At 42.6% G+C, this 19,185-nt stretch overlaps 18 non-coding genes across 18 annotated transcripts; all 18 read left to right on the top strand.

Annotated features, from left to right (window-relative positions):
- The first annotated feature begins 131 nt into the window (after nt 1–131).
- On the top strand, nt 132–216 carry TRNAR-UCU (transfer RNA arginine (anticodon UCU)). Its single transcript is given in 2 exon segments — nt 132–168; nt 181–216. It is a non-coding gene; the product is annotated as a tRNA-Arg (tRNA).
- A 322-nt stretch (nt 217–538) lies between these two features.
- On the top strand, nt 539–623 carry TRNAR-UCU (transfer RNA arginine (anticodon UCU)). Its single transcript is given in 2 exon segments — nt 539–575; nt 588–623. It is a non-coding gene; the product is annotated as a tRNA-Arg (tRNA).
- Nucleotides 624–1,764: 1,141 nt separating this feature from the next.
- Nucleotides 1,765–1,849, top strand: TRNAR-UCU (transfer RNA arginine (anticodon UCU)). Its single transcript is given in 2 exon segments — nt 1,765–1,801; nt 1,814–1,849. It is a non-coding gene; the product is annotated as a tRNA-Arg (tRNA).
- A 1,141-nt stretch (nt 1,850–2,990) lies between these two features.
- TRNAR-UCU (transfer RNA arginine (anticodon UCU)) lies at nt 2,991–3,075 on the top strand. Its single transcript is given in 2 exon segments — nt 2,991–3,027; nt 3,040–3,075. It is a non-coding gene; the product is annotated as a tRNA-Arg (tRNA).
- Nucleotides 3,076–4,190: 1,115 nt separating this feature from the next.
- On the top strand, nt 4,191–4,275 carry TRNAR-UCU (transfer RNA arginine (anticodon UCU)). The gene is given in 2 exon segments: nt 4,191–4,227; nt 4,240–4,275. It is a non-coding gene; the product is annotated as a tRNA-Arg (tRNA).
- A 1,115-nt stretch (nt 4,276–5,390) lies between these two features.
- TRNAR-UCU (transfer RNA arginine (anticodon UCU)) lies at nt 5,391–5,475 on the top strand. Its single transcript is given in 2 exon segments — nt 5,391–5,427; nt 5,440–5,475. It is a non-coding gene; the product is annotated as a tRNA-Arg (tRNA).
- Nucleotides 5,476–6,590: 1,115 nt separating this feature from the next.
- TRNAR-UCU (transfer RNA arginine (anticodon UCU)) lies at nt 6,591–6,675 on the top strand. The gene is given in 2 exon segments: nt 6,591–6,627; nt 6,640–6,675. It is a non-coding gene; the product is annotated as a tRNA-Arg (tRNA).
- A 1,115-nt stretch (nt 6,676–7,790) lies between these two features.
- TRNAR-UCU (transfer RNA arginine (anticodon UCU)) lies at nt 7,791–7,875 on the top strand. The gene is given in 2 exon segments: nt 7,791–7,827; nt 7,840–7,875. It is a non-coding gene; the product is annotated as a tRNA-Arg (tRNA).
- Nucleotides 7,876–8,990: 1,115 nt separating this feature from the next.
- TRNAR-UCU (transfer RNA arginine (anticodon UCU)) lies at nt 8,991–9,075 on the top strand. Its single transcript is given in 2 exon segments — nt 8,991–9,027; nt 9,040–9,075. It is a non-coding gene; the product is annotated as a tRNA-Arg (tRNA).
- A 1,114-nt stretch (nt 9,076–10,189) lies between these two features.
- Nucleotides 10,190–10,274, top strand: TRNAR-UCU (transfer RNA arginine (anticodon UCU)). The gene is given in 2 exon segments: nt 10,190–10,226; nt 10,239–10,274. It is a non-coding gene; the product is annotated as a tRNA-Arg (tRNA).
- Nucleotides 10,275–11,389: 1,115 nt separating this feature from the next.
- TRNAR-UCU (transfer RNA arginine (anticodon UCU)) lies at nt 11,390–11,474 on the top strand. The gene is given in 2 exon segments: nt 11,390–11,426; nt 11,439–11,474. It is a non-coding gene; the product is annotated as a tRNA-Arg (tRNA).
- A 128-nt stretch (nt 11,475–11,602) lies between these two features.
- Nucleotides 11,603–11,687, top strand: TRNAR-UCU (transfer RNA arginine (anticodon UCU)). Its single transcript is given in 2 exon segments — nt 11,603–11,639; nt 11,652–11,687. It is a non-coding gene; the product is annotated as a tRNA-Arg (tRNA).
- A 1,128-nt stretch (nt 11,688–12,815) lies between these two features.
- Nucleotides 12,816–12,900, top strand: TRNAR-UCU (transfer RNA arginine (anticodon UCU)). Its single transcript is given in 2 exon segments — nt 12,816–12,852; nt 12,865–12,900. It is a non-coding gene; the product is annotated as a tRNA-Arg (tRNA).
- A 1,154-nt stretch (nt 12,901–14,054) lies between these two features.
- TRNAR-UCU (transfer RNA arginine (anticodon UCU)) lies at nt 14,055–14,139 on the top strand. The gene is given in 2 exon segments: nt 14,055–14,091; nt 14,104–14,139. It is a non-coding gene; the product is annotated as a tRNA-Arg (tRNA).
- Nucleotides 14,140–15,254: 1,115 nt separating this feature from the next.
- Nucleotides 15,255–15,339, top strand: TRNAR-UCU (transfer RNA arginine (anticodon UCU)). Its single transcript is given in 2 exon segments — nt 15,255–15,291; nt 15,304–15,339. It is a non-coding gene; the product is annotated as a tRNA-Arg (tRNA).
- Nucleotides 15,340–16,493: 1,154 nt separating this feature from the next.
- Nucleotides 16,494–16,578, top strand: TRNAR-UCU (transfer RNA arginine (anticodon UCU)). The gene is given in 2 exon segments: nt 16,494–16,530; nt 16,543–16,578. It is a non-coding gene; the product is annotated as a tRNA-Arg (tRNA).
- A 1,115-nt stretch (nt 16,579–17,693) lies between these two features.
- TRNAR-UCU (transfer RNA arginine (anticodon UCU)) lies at nt 17,694–17,778 on the top strand. Its single transcript is given in 2 exon segments — nt 17,694–17,730; nt 17,743–17,778. It is a non-coding gene; the product is annotated as a tRNA-Arg (tRNA).
- Nucleotides 17,779–18,906: 1,128 nt separating this feature from the next.
- TRNAR-UCU (transfer RNA arginine (anticodon UCU)) lies at nt 18,907–18,991 on the top strand. Its single transcript is given in 2 exon segments — nt 18,907–18,943; nt 18,956–18,991. It is a non-coding gene; the product is annotated as a tRNA-Arg (tRNA).
- The last annotated feature ends 194 nt before the right edge of the window (nt 18,992–19,185 follow it).

Genomic DNA, 19,185 nt, shown 5'->3' with positions numbered 1-19,185 from the left:
TCTTAAACTGTATCTGGACCAGATCTTGAGCTCATCCCTATTATTTAGCAGTGACCATTATTCAATTGTGTTTATTTGTTACGACTTGAATAGTTCCTCAGGCAAGTTCCTCTAACAAAGTCTTCAGAGAGGGCTCTGTGGCGCAATGGATAGCGCATTGGACTTCTAGTTGGTGTAGTAATTCAAAGGTTGTGGGTTCGAGTCCCACCAGAGTCGGTTTTATATAGTCATTCTTCATAGTGATGCTGCTCTAATGCTTTATAAAGTAATGGATTACATTCATAAGGGAGCTTTATTGACGTGGATTTGCTGCACAAGTTAACGATAGAGCCTAGTGGTTTAGGCTTCTCTTGAGAGTTGATATCAGCAAAATTGGAAGTACCCTGTGCAATTCAGAGCAAAGAGAGGGAATGGTAAGCTAACCTGCGTTATATTGTTCCCTTCCCTCATGCCCGGTGCAAGCTGTAATTCTTTATGTACCCTTTTGTCAGCCCCACAAGTTCCTCAGGCAAGTTCCTCTAACAAAGTCTTCAGAGTGGGCTCTGTGGTGCAATGGATAGCGCATTGGACTTCTAGTTAGTGTAGTAATTCAACGGTTGTGGGTTCGAGTCCCACCAGAGTCGGTTTTATATAGTCATTCTTCATAGTGATGCTGCTCTAATGCTTTATAAAGTAATGGATTACAGTCATAAGGGAGCTTTATTGACGTGGATTTGCTGCACAAGTTAACGATAGAGCCTAGTGGTTTAGGCTTCTCTTGAGAGTTGATATCAGCAAAATTGGAAGTACCCTGTGCAATTCAGAGCAAAGAGAGGGAATGGTAAGCTAACCTGCGTTATATTGTTCCCTTCCCTCATGCCCGGTGCAAGCTGTAATTCTTTATGTACCCTTTTGTCAGCCCCACAACTATTTACTGTCTAAATCTCGCTACCTTCCCCACAATAAGAATTCCAAAGAATGCCCCATTTTTACCAATGACACCACCAAACTTCCACTTCACTCCCGTGATATCTCTCGACTATTGCAACTCCTTACTCTATGGCCTGCCTCTAAACAGACCATTCCCCCTTCAGTCTATCTGATTCGCTACTGCCAGTTGTATCCCCCTTACCAACCATTTACTAGTAGAGGTGTCAGCCACCCGATCTCTGCCAATCTCTCCTTGGCTTCCGTTCTCCCAACAAATCAAATTCAAAATACTAAGGGCATAAAAAGCTTCCCACAACTCTGCCTCTAGCTACATCATTAACCTTATCATATAGTATCAAATAAACCACCCTGTTCTCTGCTTCCAAGAACTCCTGTTCGCTAGCTCCCTCAACACTTCATCCCATGCTGTCCTCTGGGATTTTCCCATGGACTATCCCATCCTCTCAAATTCCATCCACCAATCTATATGGCTATTTCCCTGTCTGTATGCTTCAGGTGATCCCTGCAAACTCATCTATTCAGGATAGTCTTTCCTGCCATCACCTAATTGCTGAGCTCTTCCTTTCTCCAACAACTAATCAACGGTACAAATATTTCTACTTAACATGACCTCCGGTTCCCACTTAAATATCAAAAGATATTGCACTAAGGCACATGCCCAAGCAGGTAAATTTAAATCTTAAACTGTATCTGGACCAGATCTTGAGCTCATCCCTATTATTTAGCAGTGACCATTATTCAATTGTGTTTATTTGTTACGACTTGAATAGTTCCTCAGGCAAGTTCCTCAGGCAAGTTCCTCAGGCAAGTTCCTCTAACAAAGTCTTCAGAGAGGGCTCTGTGGCGCAATGGATAGCGCATTGGACTTCTAGTTGGTGTAGTAATTCAAAGGTTGTGGGTTCGAGTCCCACCAGAGTCGGTTTTATATAGTCATTCTTCATAGTGATGCTGCTCTAATGCTTTATAAAGTAATGGATTACATTCATAAGGGAGCTTTATTGACGTGGATTTGCTGCACAAGTTAAAGATAGAGCCTAGTGGTTTAGGCTTCTCTTGAGAGTTGATATCAGCAAAATTGGAGTTACCCTGTGCAATTCAGAGCAAAGAGAGGGAATGGTAAGCTAACCTGCGTTATATGGTTCCCTTCGCTCATGCCCGGTGCAAGCTGTAATTCTTTATGTACCCTTTTGTCAGCCCCACAACTATTTACTGTCTAAATCTTACTGCCTTCACCACAATAAGAATTCCAAAGAATGCCCCATTTTTACCAATGACACCACCAAACTTCCACTTCACTCCCGTGATATCTCTCGACTATTGCAACTCCTTACTCTATGGCCTGCCTCTAAACAGACCATTCGCCCTTCAGTCTATCTGATTCGCTACTGCCAGTTGTATCCCCCTTACCAACCATTTACTAGTAGAGGTGTCAGCCACCCGATCTCTGCCAATCTCTCCTTGGCTTCCGTTCTCCCAACAAATCAAATTCAAAATACTAAGGGCATAAAAAGCTTCCCACAACTCTGCCTCTAGCTACATCATTAACCTTATCATATAGTATCAAATAAACCACCCTGTTCTCTGCTTCCAAGAACTCCTGTTCGCTAGCTCCCTCAACACTTCATCCCATGCTGTCCTCTGGGATTTTCCCATGGACTATCCCATCCTCTCAAATTCCCTACACCAATCTATATGGCTATTTCCCTGTCTGTATGCTTCAGGTGATCCCTGCAAACTCATCTATTCAGGATAGTCTTTCCTGCCATCACCTAATTGCTGAGCTCTTCCTTTCTCCAACAACTAATCAACGGTACAAATATTTCTACTTAACATGACCTCCGGTTCCCACTTAAATATCAAAAGATATTGCACTAAGGCACATGCCCAAGCAGGTAAATTTAAATCTTAAACTGTATCTGGACCAGATCTTGAGCTCATCCCTATTATTTAGCAGTGACCATTATTCAATTGTGTTTATTTGTTACGACTTGAATAGTTCCTCAGGCAAGTTCCTCAGGCAAGTTCCTCAGGCAAGTTCCTCTAACAAAGTCTTCAGAGTGGGCTCTGTGGCGCAATGGATAGCGCATTGGACTTCTAGTTAGTGTAGTAATTCAACGGTTGTGGGTTCGAGTCCCACCAGAGTCGGTTTTATATAGTCATTCTTCATAGTGATGCTGCTCTAATGCTTTATAAAGTAATGGATTACAGTCATAAGGGAGCTTTATTGACGTGGATTTGCTGCACAAGTTAACGATAGAGCCTAGTGGTTTAGGCTTCTCTTGAGAGTTGATATCAGCAAAATTGGAAGTACCCTGTGCAATTCAGAGCAAAGAGAGGGAATGGTAAGCTAACCTGCGTTATATTGTTCCCTTCCCTCATGCCCGGTGCAAGCTGTAATTCTTTATGTACCCTTTTGTCAGCCCCACAACTATTTACTGTCTAAATCTCGCTACCTTCCCCACAATAAGAATTCCAAAGAATGCCCCATTTTTACCAATGACACCACCAAACTTCCACTTCACTCCCGTGATATCTTTCGACTATTGCAACTCCTTACTCTATGGCCTGCCTCTAAACAGACCATTCCCCCTTCAGTCTATCTGATTCGCTACTGCCAGTTGTATCCCCCTTACCAACCATTTACTAGTAGAGGTGTCAGCCACCCGATCTCTGCCAATCTCTCCTTGGCTTCCGTTCTCCCAACAAATCAAATTCAAAATACTAAGGGCATAAAAAGCTTCCCACAACTCTGCCTCTAGCTACATCATTAACCTTATCATATAGTATCAAATAAACCACCCTGTTCTCTGCTTCCAAGAACTCCTGTTCGCTAGCTCCCTCAACACTTCGTCCCATGCTGTCCTCTGGGATTTTCCCATGGACTATCCCATCCTCTCAAATTCCATCCACCAATCTATATGGCTATTTCCCTGTCTGTATGCTTCAGGTGATCCCTGCAAACTCATCTATTCAGGATAGTCTTTCCTGCCATCACCTAATTGCTGAGCTCTTCCTTTCTCCAACAACTAATCAACGGTACAAATATTTCTACTTAACATGACCTCCGGTTCCCACTTAAATATCAAAAGATATTGCACTAAGGCACATGCCCAAGCAGGTAAATTTAAATCTTAAACTGTATCTGGACCAGATCTTGAGCTCATCCCTATTATTTAGCAGTGACCATTATTCAATTGTGTTTATTTGTTACGACTTGAATAGTTCCTCAGGCAAGTTCCTCTAACAAAGTCTTCAGAGAGGGCTCTGTGGCGCAATGGATAGCGCATTGGACTTCTAGTTGGTGTAGTAATTCAAAGGTTGTGGGTTCGAGTCCCACCAGAGTCGGTTTTATATAGTCATTCTTCATAGTGATGCTGCTCTAATGCTTTATAAAGTAATGGATTACATTCATAAGGGAGCTTTATTGACGTGGATTTGCTGCACAAGTTAAAGATAGAGCCTAGTGGTTTAGGCTTCTCTTGAGAGTTGATATCAGCAAAATTGGAGTTACCCTGTGCAATTCAGAGCAAAGAGAGGGAATGGTAAGCTAACCTGCGTTATATGGTTCCCTTCGCTCATGCCCGGTGCAAGCTGTAATTCTTTATGTACCCTTTTGTCAGCCCCACAACTATTTACTGTCTAAATCTTACTGCCTTCACCACAATAAGAATTCCAAAGAATGCCCCATTTTTACCAATGACACCACCAAACTTCCACTTCACTCCCGTGATATCTCTCGACTATTGCAACTCCTTACTCTATGGCCTGCCTCTAAACAGACCATTCCCCCTTCAGTCTATCTGATTCGCTACTGCCAGTTGTATCCCCCTTACCAACCATTTACTAGTAGAGGTGTCAGCCACCCGATCTCTGCCAATCTCTCCTTGGCTTCCGTTCTCCCAACAAATCAAATTCAAAATACTAAGGGCATAAAAAGCTTCCCACAACTCTGCCTCTAGCTACATCATTAACCTTATCATATAGTATCAAATAAACCACCCTGTTCTCTGCTTCCAAGAACTCCTGTTCGCTAGCTCCCTCAACACTTCATGCCATGCTGTCCTCTGGGATTTTCCCATGGACTATCCCATCCTCTCGAATTCCCTCCACCAATCTATATGGCTATTTCCCTGTCTGTATGCTTCAGGTGATCCCTGCAAACTCATCTATTCAGGATAGTCTTTCCTGCCATCACCTAATTGCTGAGCTCTTCCTTTCTCCAACAACTAATCAACGGTACAAATATTTCTACTTAACATGACCTCCGGTTCCCACTTAAATATCAAAAGATATTGCACTAAGGCACATGCCCAAGCAGGTAAATTTAAATCTTAAACTGTATCTGGACCAGATCTTGAGCTCATCCCTATTATTTAGCAGTGACCATTATTCAATTGTGTTTATTTGTTACGACTTGAATAGTTCCTCAGGCAAGTTCCTCTAACAAAGTCTTCAGAGAGGGCTCTGTGGCGCAATGGATAGCGCATTGGACTTCTAGTTGGTGTAGTAATTCAAAGCTTGTGGGTTCGAGTCCCACCAGAGTCGGTTTTATATAGTCATTCTTCATAGTGATGCTGCTCTAATGCTTTATAAAGTAATGGATTACATTCATAAGGGAGCTTTATTGACGTGGATTTGCTGCACAAGTTAAAGATAGAGCCTAGTGGTTTAGGCTTCTCTTGAGAGTTGATATCAGCAAAATTGGAGTTACCCTGTGCAATTCAGAGCAAAGAGAGGGAATGGTAAGCTAACCTGCGTTATATGGTTCCCTTCGCTCATGCCCGGTGCAAGCTGTAATTCTTTATGTACCCTTTTGTCAGCCCCACAACTATTTACTGTCTAAATCTTACTGCCTTCACCACAATAAGAATTCCAAAGAATGCCCCATTTTTACCAATGACACCACCAAACTTCCACTTCACTCCCGTGATATCTCTCGACTATTGCAACTCCTTACTCTATGGCCTGCCTCTAAACAGACCATTCCCCCTTCAGTCTATCTGATTCGCTACTGCCATTTGTATCCCCCTTACCAACCATTTACTAGTAGAGGTGTCAGCCACCCGATCTCTGCCAATCTCTCCTTGGCTTCCGTTCTCCCAACAAATCAAATTCAAAATACTAAGGGCATAAAAAGCTTCCCACAACTCTGCCTCTAGCTACATCATTAACCTTATCATATAGTATCAAATAAACCACCCTGTTCTCTGCTTCCAAGAACTCCTGTTCGCTAGCTCCCTCAACACTTCATGCCATGCTGTCCTCTGGGATTTTCCCATGGACTATCCCATCCTCTCGAATTCCCTCCACCAATCTATATGGCTATTTCCCTGTCTGTATGCTTCAGGTGATCCCTGCAAACTCATCTATTCAGGATAGTCTTTCCTGCCATCACCTAATTGCTGAGCTCTTCCTTTCTCCAACAACTAATCAACGGTACAAATATTTCTACTTAACATGACCTCCGGTTCCCACTTAAATATCAAAAGATATTGCACTAAGGCACATGCCCAAGCAGGTAAATTTAAATCTTAAACTGTATCTGGACCAGATCTTGAGCTCATCCCTATTATTTAGCAGTGACCATTATTCAATTGTGTTTATTTGTTACGACTTGAATAGTTCCTCAGGCAAGTTCCTCTAACAAAGTCTTCAGAGAGGGCTCTGTGGCGCAATGGATAGCGCATTGGACTTCTAGTTGGTGTAGTAATTCAAAGGTTGTGGGTTCGAGTCCCACCAGAGTCGGTTTTATATAGTCATTCTTCATAGTGATGCTGCTCTAATGCTTTATAAAGTAATGGATTACATTCATAAGGGAGCTTTATTGACGTGGATTTGCTGCACAAGTTAAAGATAGAGCCTAGTGGTTTAGGCTTCTCTTGAGAGTTGATATCAGCAAAATTGGAGTTACCCTGTGCAATTCAGAGCAAAGAGAGGGAATGGTAAGCTAACCTGCGTTATATGGTTCCCTTCGCTCATGCCCGGTGCAAGCTGTAATTCTTTATGTACCCTTTTGTCAGCCCCACAACTATTTACTGTCTAAATCTTACTGCCTTCACCACAATAAGAATTCCAAAGAATGCCCCATTTTTACCAATGACACCACCAAACTTCCACTTCACTCCCGTGATATCTCTCGACTATTGCAACTCCTTACTCTATGGCCTGCCTCTAAACAGACCATTCGCCCTTCAGTCTATCTGATTCGCTACTGCCAGTTGTATCCCCCTTACCAACCATTTACTAGTAGAGGTGTCAGCCACCCGATCTCTGCCAATCTCTCCTTGGCTTCCGTTCTCCCAACAAATCAAATTCAAAATACTAAGGGCATAAAAAGCTTCCCACAACTCTGCCTCTAGCTACATCATTAACCTTATCATATAGTATCAAATAAACCACCCTGTTCTCTGCTTCCAAGAACTCCTGTTCGCTAGCTCCCTCAACACTTCATCCCATGCTGTCCTCTGGGATTTTCCCATGGACTATCCCATCCTCTCAAATTCCCTACACCAATCTATATGGCTATTTCCCTGTCTGTATGCTTCAGGTGATCCCTGCAAACTCATCTATTCAGGATAGTCTTTCCTGCCATCACCTAATTGCTGAGCTCTTCCTTTCTCCAACAACTAATCAACGGTACAAATATTTCTACTTAACATGACCTCCGGTTCCCACTTAAATATCAAAAGATATTGCACTAAGGCACATGCCCAAGCAGGTAAATTTAAATCTTAAACTGTATCTGGACCAGATCTTGAGCTCATCCCTATTATTTAGCAGTGACCATTATTCAATTGTGTTTATTTGTTACGACTTGAATAGTTCCTCAGGCAAGTTCCTCTAACAAAGTCTTCAGAGAGGGCTCTGTGGCGCAATGGATAGCGCATTGGACTTCTAGTTGGTGTAGTAATTCAAAGGTTGTGGGTTCGAGTCCCACCAGAGTCGCTTTTATATAGTCATTCTTCATAGTGATGCTGCTCTAATGCTTTATAAAGTAATGGATTACATTCATAAGGGAGCTTTATTGACGTGGATTTGCTGCACAAGTTAACGATAGAGCCTAGTGGTTTAGGCTTCTCTTGAGAGTTGATATCAGCAAAATTGGATTTACCCTGTGCAATTCAGAGCAAAGAGAGGGAATGGTAAACTAACCTGCGTTATATTGTTCCCTTCCCTCATGCCCGGTGCAAGCTGTAATTCTTTATGTACCCTTTTGTCAGCCCCACAACTATTTACTGTCTAAATCTCGCTACCTTCCCCACAATAAGAATTCCAAAGAATGCCCCATTTTTACCAATGACACCACCAAACTTCCACTTCACTCCCGTGATATCTCTCGACTATTGCAACTCCTTACTCTATGGCCTGCCTCTAAACAGACCATTCGCCCTTCAGTCTATCTGATTCGCTACTGCCCGTTGTATCCCCCTTACCAACCATTTACTAGTAGAGGTGTCAGCCACCCGATCTCTGCCAATCTCTCCTTGGCTTCCGTTCTCCCAACAAATCAAATTCAAAATACTAAGGGCATAAAAAGCTTCCCACAACTCTGCCTCTAGCTACATCATTAACCTTATCATATAGTATCAAATAAACCACCCTGTTCTCTGCTTCCAAGAACTCCTGTTCGCTAGCTCCCTCAACACTTCATCCCATGCTGTCCTCTGGGATTTTCCCATGGACTATCCCATCCTCTCAAATTCCCTACACCAATCTATATGGCTATTTCCCTGTCTGTATGCTTCAGGTGATCCCTGCAAACTCATCTATTCAGGATAGTCTTTCCTGCCATCACCTAATTGCTGAGCTCTTCCTTTCTCCAACAACTAATCAACGGTACAAATATTTCTACTTAACATGACCTCCGGTTCCCACTTAAATATCAAAAGATATTGCACTAAGGCACATGCCCAAGCAGGTAAATTTAAATCTTAAACTGTATCTGGACCAGATCTTGAGCTCATCCCTATTATTTAGCAGTGACCATTATTCAATTGTGTTTATTTGTTACGACTTGAATAGTTCCTCAGGCAAGTTCCTCTAACAAAGTCTTCAGAGAGGGCTCTGTGGCGCAATGGATAGCGCATTGGACTTCTAGTTGGAGAAGTAATTCAAAGGTTGTGGGTTCGAGTCCCACCAGAGTCGGTTTTATATAGTCATTCTTCATAGTGATGCTGCTCTAATGCTTTATAAAGTAATGGATTACATTCATAAGGGAGCTTTATTGACGTGGATTTGCTGCACAAGTTAACGATAGAGCCTAGTGGTTTAGGCTTCTCTTGAGAGTTGATATCAGCAAAATTGGAAGTACCCTGTGCAATTCAGAGCAAAGAGAGGGAATGGTAAGCTAACCTGCGTTATATTGTTCCCTTCCCTCATGCCCGGTGCAAGCTGTAATTCTTTATGTACCCTTTTGTCAGCCCCACAACTATTTACTGTCTAAATCTCGCTACCTTCCCCACAATAAGAATTCCAAAGAATGCCCCATTTTTACCAATGACACCACCAAACTTCCACTTCACTCCCGTGATATCTCTCGACTATTGCAACTCCTTACTCTATGGCCTGCCTCTAAACAGACCATTCGCCCTTCAGTCTATCTGATTCGTACTGCCAGTTGTATCCCCCTTACCAACCATTTACTAGTAGAGGTGTCAGCCACCCGATCTCTGCCAATCTCTCCTTGGCTTCCGTTCTCCCAACAAATCAAATTCAAAATACTAAGGGCATAAAAAGCTTCCCACAACTCTGCCTCTAGCTACATCATTAACCTTATCATATAGTATCAAATAAACCACCCTGTTCTCTGCTTCCAAGAACTCCTGTTCGCTAGCTCCCTCAACACTTCATCCCATGCTGTCCTCTGGGATTTTCCCATGGACTATCCCATCCTCTCAAATTCCCTACACCAATCTATATGGCTATTTTCCTGTCTGTATGCTTCAGGTGATCCCTGCAAACTCATCTATTCAGGATAGTCTTTCCTGCCATCACCTAATTGCTGAGCTCTTCCTTTCTCCAACAACTAATCAACGGTACAAATATTTCTACTTAACATGACCTCCGGTTCCCACTTAAATATCAAAAGATATTGCACTAAGGCACATGCCCAAGCAGGTAAATTTAAATCTTAAACTGTATCTGGACCAGATCTTGAGCTCATCCCTATTATTTAGCAGTGACCATTATTCAATTGTGTTTATTTGTTACGACTTGAATAGTTCCTCAGGCAAGTTCCTCTAACAAAGTCTTCAGAGAGGGCTCTGTGGCGCAATGGATAGCGCATTGGACTTCTAGTTGGTGTAGTAATTCAAAGGTTGTGGGTTCGAGTCCCACCAGAGTCGGTTTTATATAGTCATTCTTCATAGTGATGCTGCTCTAATGCTTTATAAAGTAATGGATTACATTCATAAGGGAGCTTTATTGACGTGGATTTACTGCACAAGTTAAAGATAGAGCCTAGTGGTTTAGGCTTCTCTTGAGAGTTGATATCAGCAAAATTGGAGTTACCCTGTGCAATTCAGAGCAAAGAGAGGGAATGGTAAGCTAACCTGCGTTATATGGTTCCCTTCGCTCATGCCCGGTGCAAGCTGTAATTCTTTATGTACCCTTTTGTCAGCCCCACAACTATTTACTGTCTAAATCTTACTGCCTTCACCACAATAAGAATTCCAAAGAATGCCCCATTTTTACCAATGACACCACCAAACTTCCACTTCACTCCCGTGATATCTCTCGACTATTGCAACTCCTTACTCTATGGCCTGCCTCTAAACAGACCATTCGCCCTTCAGTCTATCTGATTCGCTACTGCCAGTTGTATCCCCCTTACCAACCATTTACTAGTAGAGGTGTCAGCCACCCGATCTCTGCCAATCTCTCCTTGGCTTCCGTTCTCCCAACAAATCAAATTCAAAATACTAAGGGCATAAAAAGCTTCCCACAACTCTGCCTCTAGCTACATCATTAACCTTATCATATAGTATCAAATAAACCACCCTGTTCTCTGCTTCCAAGAACTCCTGTTCGCTAGCTCCCTCAACACTTCATCCCATGCTGTCCTCTGGGATTTTCCCATGGACTATCCCATCCTCTCAAATTCCCTACACCAATCTATATGGCTATTTCCCTGTCTGTATGCTTCAGGTGATCCCTGCAAACTCATCTATTCAGGATAGTCTTTCCTGCCATCACCTAATTGCTGAGCTCTTCCTTTCTCCAACAACTAATCAACGGTACAAATATTTCTACTTAACATGACCTCCGGTTCCCACTTAAATATCAAAAGATATTGCACTAAGGCACATGCCCAAGCAGGTAAATTTAAATCTTAAACTGTATCTGGACCAGATCTTGAGCTCATCCCTATTATTTAGCAGTGACCATTATTCAATTGTGTTTATTTGTTACGACTTGAATAGTTCCTCAGGCAAGTTCCTGTAACAAAGTCTTCAGAGAGGGCTCTGTGGCGCAATGGATAGCGCATTGGACTTCTAGTTGGTGTAGCAATTCAAAGGTTGTGGGTTCGAGTCCCACCAGAGTCGGTTTTATATAGTCATTCTTCATAGTGATGCTGCTCTAATGCTTTATAAAGTAAATTATTCAATTGTGTTTATTTGTTACGACTTGAATAGTTCCTCAGGCAAGTTCCTCTAACAAAGTCTTCAGAGAGGGCTCTGTGGCACAATGGATAGCGCATTGGACTTCTAGTTGGTGTAGCAATTCAAAGGTTGTGGGTTCGAGTCCCACCAGAGTCGGTTTTATATAGTCATTCTTCATAGTGATGCTGCTCTAATGCTTTATAAAGTAATGGATTACATTCATAAGGGAGCTTTATTGACGTGGATTTGCTGCACAAGTTAACGATAGAGCCTAGTGGTTTAGGCTTCTCTTGAGAGTTGATATCAGCAAAATTGGAAGTACCCTGTGTAATTCAGAGCAAAGAGAGGGAATGGTAAGCTAACCTGCGTTATATTGTTCCCTTCCCTCATGCCCGGTGCAAGCTGTAATTCTTTATGTACCCTTTTGTCAGCCCCACAACTATTTACTGTCTAAATCTCGCTACCTTCCCCACAATAAGAATTCCAAAGAATGCCCCATTTTTACCAATGACACCACCAAACTTCCACTTCACTCCCGTGATATCTCTCGACTATTGCAACTCCTTACTCTATGGCCTGCCTCTAAACAGACCATTCGCCCTTCAGTCTATCTGATTCGCTACTGCCAGTTGTATCCCCCTTACCAACCATTTACTAGTAGAGGTGTCAGCCACCCGATCTCTGCCAATCTCTCCTTGGCTTCCGTTCTCCCAACAAATCAAATTCAAAATACTAAGGGCATAAAAAGCTTCCCACAACTCTGCCTCTAGCTACATCATTAACCTTATCATATAGTATCAAATAAACCACCCTGTTCTCTGCTTCCAAGAACTCCTGTTCGCTAGCTCCCTCAACACTTCATCCCATGCTGTCCTCTGGGATTTTCCCATGGACTATTCCATCCTCTCAAATTCCCTCCACCAATCTATATGGCTATTTCCCTGTCTGTATGCTTCAGGTGATCCCTGCAAACTCATCTATTCAGGATAGTCTTTCCTGCCATCACCTAATTGCTGAGCTCTTCCTTTCTCCAACAACTAATCAACGGTACAAATATTTCTACTTAACATGACCTCCGGTTCCCACTTAAATATCAAAAGATATTGCACTAAGGCACATGCCCAAGCAGGTAAATTTAAATCTTAAACTGTATCTGGACCAGATCTTGAGCTCATCCCTATTATTTAGCAGTGACCATTATTCAATTGTGTTTATTTGTTACGACTTGAATAGTTCCTCAGGCAAGTTCCTCAGGCAAGTTCCTCTAACAAAGTCTTCAGAGAGGGCTCTGTGGCGCAATGGATAGCGCATTGGACTTCTAGTTGGTGTAGTAATTCAAAGGTTGTGGGTTCGAGTCCCACCAGAGTCGGTTTTATATAGTCATTCTTCATAGTGATGCTGCTCTAATGCTTTATAAAGTAATGGATTACATTCATAAGGGAGCTTTATTGACGTGGATTTGCTGCACAAGTTAACGATAGAGCCTAGTGGTTTAGGCTTCTCTTGAGAGTTGATATCAGCAAAATTGGAAGTACCCTGTGCAATTCAGAGCAAAGAGAGGGAATGGTAAGCTAACCTGCGTTATATTGTTCCCTTCCCTCATGCCCGGTGCAAGCTGTAATTCTTTATGTACCCTTTTGTCAGCCCCACAACTATTTACTGTCTAAATCTCGCTACCTTCCCCACAATAAGAATTCCAAAGAATGCCCCATTTTTACCAATGACACCACCAAACTTCCACTTCACTCCCGTGATATCTCTCGACTATTGCAACTCCTTACTCTATGGCCTGCCTCTAAACAGACCATTCGCCCTTCAGTCTATCTGATTCGCTACTGCCAGTTGTATCCCCCTTACCAACCATTTACTAGTAGAGGTGTCAGCCACCCGATCTCTGCCAATCTCTCCTTGGCTTCCGTTCTCCCAACAAATCAAATTCAAAATACTAAGGGCATAAAAAGCTTCCCACAACTCTGCCTCTAGCTACATCATTAACCTTATCATATAGTATCAAATAAACCACCCTGTTCTCTGCTTCCAAGAACTCCTGTTCGCTAGCTCCCTCAACACTTCATCCCATGCTGTCCTCTGGGATTTTCCCATGGACTATCCCATCCTCTCAAATTCCCTACACCAATCTATATGGCTATTTCCCTGTCTGTATGCTTCAGGTGATCCCTGCAAACTCATCTATTCAGGATAGTCTTTCCTGCCATCACCTAATTGCTGAGCTCTTCCTTTCTCCAACAACTAATCAACGGTACAAATATTTCTACTTAACATGACCTCCGGTTCCCACTTAAATATCAAAAGATATTGCACTAAGGCACATGCCCAAGCAGGTAAATTTAAATCTTAAACTGTATCTGGACCAGATCTTGAGCTCATCCCTATTATTTAGCAGTGACCATTATTCAATTGTGTTTATTTGTTACGACTTGAATAGTTCCTCAGGCAAGTTCCTCAGGCAAGTTCCTCAGGCAAGTTCCTCAGGCAAGTTCCTCTAACAAAGTCTTCAGAGTGGGCTCTGTGGCGCAATGGATAGCGCATTGGACTTCTAGTTAGTGTAGTAATTCAACGGTTGTGGGTTCGAGTCCCACCAGAGTCGGTTTTATATAGTCATTCTTCATAGTGATGCTGCTCTAATGCTTTATAAAGTAATGGATTACAGTCATAAGGGAGCTTTATTGACGTGGATTTGCTGCACAAGTTAACGATAGAGCCTAGTGGTTTAGGCTTCTCTTGAGAGTTGATATCAGCAAAATTGGAAGTACCCTGTGCAATTCAGAGCAAAGAGAGGGAATGGTAAGCTAACCTGCGTTATATTGTTCCCTTCCCTCATGCCCGGTGCAAGCTGTAATTCTTTATGTACCCTTTTGTCAGCCCCACAACTATTTACTGTCTAAATCTCGCTACCTTCCCCACAATAAGAATTCCAAAGAATGCCCCATTTTTACCAATGACACCACCAAACTTCCACTTCACTCCCGTGATATCTCTCGACTATTGCAACTCCTTACTCTATGGCCTGCCTCTAAACAGACCATTCCCCCTTCAGTCTATCTGATTCGCTACTGCCAGTTGTATCCCCCTTACCAACCATTTACTAGTAGAGGTGTCAGCCACCCGATCTCTGCCAATCTCTCCTTGGCTTCCGTTCTCCCAACAAATCAAATTCAAAATACTAAGGGCATAAAAAGCTTCCCACAACTCTGCCTCTAGCTACATCATTAACCTTATCATATAGTATCAAATAAACCACCCTGTTCTCTGCTTCCAAGAACTCCTGTTCGCTAGCTCCCTCAACACTTCATATCATGCTGTCCTCTGGGATTTTCCCATGGACTATCCCATCCTCTCAAATTCCATCCACCAATCTATATGGCTATTTCCCTGTCTGTATGCTTCAGGTGATCCCTGCAAACTCATCTATTCAGGATAGTCTTTCCTGCCATCACCTAATTGCTGAGCTCTTCCTTTCTCCAACAACTAATCAACGGTACAAATATTTCTACTTAACATGACCTCCGGTTCCCACTTAAATATCAAAAGATATTGCACTAAGGCACATGCCCAAGCAGGTAAATTTAAATCTTAAACTGTATCTGGACCAGATCTTGAGCTCATCCCTATTATTTAGCAGTGACCATTATTCAATTGTGTTTATTTGTTACGACTTGAATAGTTCCTCAGGCAAGTTCCTCTAACAAAGTCTTCAGAGAGGGCTCTGTGGCGCAATGGATAGCGCATTGGACTTCTAGTTGGTGTAGTAATTCAAAGGTTGTGGGTTCGAGTCCCACCAGAGTCGGTTTTATATAGTCATTCTTCATAGTGATGCTGCTCTAATGCTTTATAAAGTAATGGATTACATTCATAAGGGAGCTTTATTGACGTGGATTTGCTGCACAAGTTAAAGATAGAGCCTAGTGGTTTAGGCTTCTCTTGAGAGTTGATATCAGCAAAATTGGAGTTACCCTGTGCAATTCAGAGCAAAGAGAGGGAATGGTAAGCTAACCTGCGTTATATGGTTCCCTTCGCTCATGCCCGGTGCAAGCTGTAATTCTTTATGTACCCTTTTGTCAGCCCCACAACTATTTACTGTCTAAATCTTACTGCCTTCACCACAATAAGAATTCCAAAGAATGCCCCATTTTTACCAATGACACCACCAAACTTCCACTTCACTCCCGTGATATCTCTCGACTATTGCAACTCCTTACTCTATGGCCTGCCTCTAAACAGACCATTCGCCCTTCAGTCCATCTGATTCGCTACTGCCAGTTGTATCCCCCTTACCAACCATTTACTAGTAGAGGTGTCAGCCACCCGATCTCTGCCAATCTCACCTTGGCTTCCGTTCTCCCAACAAATCAAATTCAAAATACTAAGGGCATAAAAAGCTTCCCACAACTCTGCCTCTAGCTACATCATTAACCTTATCATATAGTATCAAATAAACCACCCTGTTCTCTGCTTCCAAGAACTCCTGTTCGCTAGCTCCCTCAACACTTCATCCCATGCTGTCCTCTGGGATTTTCCCATGGACTATCCCATCCTCTCAAATTCCCTACACCAATCTATATGGCTATTTCCCTGTCTGTATGCTTCAGGTGATCCCTGCAAACTCATCTATTCAGGATAGTCTTTCCTGCCATCACCTAATTGCTGAGCTCTTCCTTTCTCCAACAACTAATCAACGGTACAAATATTTCTACTTAACATGACCTCCGGTTCCCACTTAAATATCAAAAGATATTGCACTAAGGCACATGCCCAAGCAGGTAAATTTAAATCTTAAACTGTATCTGGACCAGATCTTGAGCTCATCCCTATTATTTAGCAGTGACCATTATTCAATTGTGTTTATTTGTTACGACTTGAATAGTTCCTCAGGCAAGTTCCTCAGGCAAGTTCCTCAGGCAAGTTCCTCAGGCAAGTTCCTCTAACAAAGTCTTCAGAGTGGGCTCTGTGGCGCAATGGATAGCGCATTGGACTTCTAGTTAGTGTAGTAATTCAACGGTTGTGGGTTCGAGTCCCACCAGAGTCGGTTTTATATAGTCATTCTTCATAGTGATGCTGCTCTAATGCTTTATAAAGTAATGGATTACAGTCATAAGGGAGCTTTATTGACGTGGATTTGCTGCACAAGTTAACGATAGAGCCTAGTGGTTTAGGCTTCTCTTGAGAGTTGATATCAGCAAAATTGGAAGTACCCTGTGCAATTCAGAGCAAAGAGAGGGAATGGTAAGCTAACCTGCGTTATATTGTTCCCTTCCCTCATGCCCGGTGCAAGCTGTAATTCTTTATGTACCCTTTTGTCAGCCCCACAACTATTTACTGTCTAAATCTCGCTACCTTCCCCACAATAAGAATTCCAAAGAATGCCCCATTTTTACCAATGACACCACCAAACTTCCACTTCACTCCCGTGATATCTCTCGACTATTGCAACTCCTTACTCTATGGCCTGCCTCTAAACAGACCATTCCCCCTTCAGTCTATCTGATTCGCTACTGCCAGTTGTATCCCCCTTACCAACCATTTACTAGTAGAGGTGTCAGCCACCCGATCTCTGCCAATCTCTCCTTGGCTTCCGTTCTCCCAACAAATCAAATTCAAAATACTAAGGGCATAAAAAGCTTCCCACAACTCTGCCTCTAGCTACATCATTAACCTTATCATATAGTATCAAATAAACCACCCTGTTCTCTGCTTCCAAGAACTCCTGTTCGCTAGCTCCCTCAACACTTCATCCCATGCTGTCCTCTGGGATTTTCCCATGGACTATCCCATCCTCTCAAATTCCATCCACCAATCTATATGGCTATTTCCCTGTCTGTATGCTTCAGGTGATCCCTGCAAACTCATCTATTCAGGATAGTCTTTCCTGCCATCACCTAATTGCTGAGCTCTTCCTTTCTCCAACAACTAATCAACGGTACAAATATTTCTACTTAACATGACCTCCGGTTCCCACTTAAATATCAAAAGATATTGCACTAAGGCACATGCCCAAGCAGGTAAATTTAAATCTTAAACTGTATCTGGACCAGATCTTGAGCTCATCCCTATTATTTAGCAGTGACCATTATTCAATTGTGTTTATTTGTTACGACTTGAATAGTTCCTCAGGCAAGTTCCTCTAACAAAGTCTTCAGAGAGGGCTCTGTGGCGCAATGGATAGCGCATTGGACTTCTAGTTGGTGTAGTAATTCAAAGGTTGTGGGTTCGAGTCCCACCAGAGTCGGTTTTATATAGTCATTCTTCATAGTGATGCTGCTCTAATGCTTTGTAAAGTAATGGATTACATTCATAAGGGAGCTTTATTGACGTGGATTTGCTGCACAAGTTAAAGATAGAGCCTAGTGCTTTAGGCTTCTCTTGAGAGTTGATATCAGCAAAATTGGAGTTACCCTGTGCAATTCAGAGCAAAGAGAGGGAATGGTAAGCTAACCTGCGTTATATGGTTCCCTTCGCTCATGCCCGGTGCAAGCTGTAATTCTTTATGTACCCTTTTGTCAGCCCCACAACTATTTACTGTCTAAATCTTACTGCCTTCACCACAATAAGAATTCCAAAGAATGCCCCATTTTTGCCAATGACACCACCAAACTTCCACTTCACTCCCGTGATATCTCTCGACTATTGCAACTCCTTACTCTATGGCCTGCCTCTAAACAGACCATTCGCCCTTCAGTCTATCTGATTCGCTACTGCCAGTTGTATCCCCCTTACCAACCATTTACTAGTAGAGGTGTCAGCCACCCGATCTCTGCCAATCTCTCCTTGGCTTCCGTTCTCCCAACAAATCAAATTCAAAATACTAAGGGCATAAAAAGCTTCCCACAACTCTGCCTCTAGCTACATCATTAACCTTATCATATAGTATCAAATAAACCACCCTGTTCTCTGCTTCCAAGAACTCCTGTTCGCTAGCTCCCTCAACACTTCATCCCATGCTGTCCTCTGGGATTTTCCCATGGACTATCCCATCCTCTCAAATTCCCTACACCAATCTATATGGCTATTTCCCTGTCTGTATGCTTCAGGTGATCCCTGCAAACTCATCTATTCAGGATAGTCTTTCCTGCCATCACCTAATTGCTGAGCTCTTCCTTTCTCCAACAACTAATCAACGGTACAAATATTTCTACTTAACATGACCTCCGGTTCCCACTTAAATATCAAAAGATATTGCACTAAGGCACATGCCCAAGCAGGTAAATTTAAATCTTAAACTGTATCTGGACCAGATCTTGAGCTCATCCCTATTATTTAGCAGTGACCATTATTCAATTGTGTTTATTTGTTACGACTTGAATAGTTCCTCAGGCAAGTTCCTCAGGCAAGTTCCTCTAACAAAGTCTTCAGAGTGGGCTCTGTGGCGCAATGGATAGCGCATTGGACTTCTAGTTAGTGTAGTAATTCAACGGTTGTGGGTTCGAGTCCCACCAGAGTCGGTTTTATATAGTCATTCTTCATAGTGATGCTGCTCTAATGCTTTATAAAGTAATGGATTACAGTCATAAGGGAGCTTTATTGACGTGGATTTGCTGCACAAGTTAACGATAGAGCCTAGTGGTTTAGGCTTCTCTTGAGAGTTGATATCAGCAAAATTGGAAGTACCCTGTGCAATTCAGAGCAAAGAGAGGGA

The sequence above is a fragment of the Lithobates pipiens genome, unplaced genomic scaffold (genome assembly GCF_037356315.1).
Source record: "Lithobates pipiens isolate NorthernLeopardFrog02 unplaced genomic scaffold, aLitPip1_a1.2 Scaffold_13, whole genome shotgun sequence".
In the NCBI taxonomy this organism is placed as follows: domain Eukaryota; kingdom Metazoa; phylum Chordata; class Amphibia; order Anura; family Ranidae; genus Lithobates; species Lithobates pipiens.
This window is presented reverse-complemented; position numbering and strand designations above follow the sequence as displayed.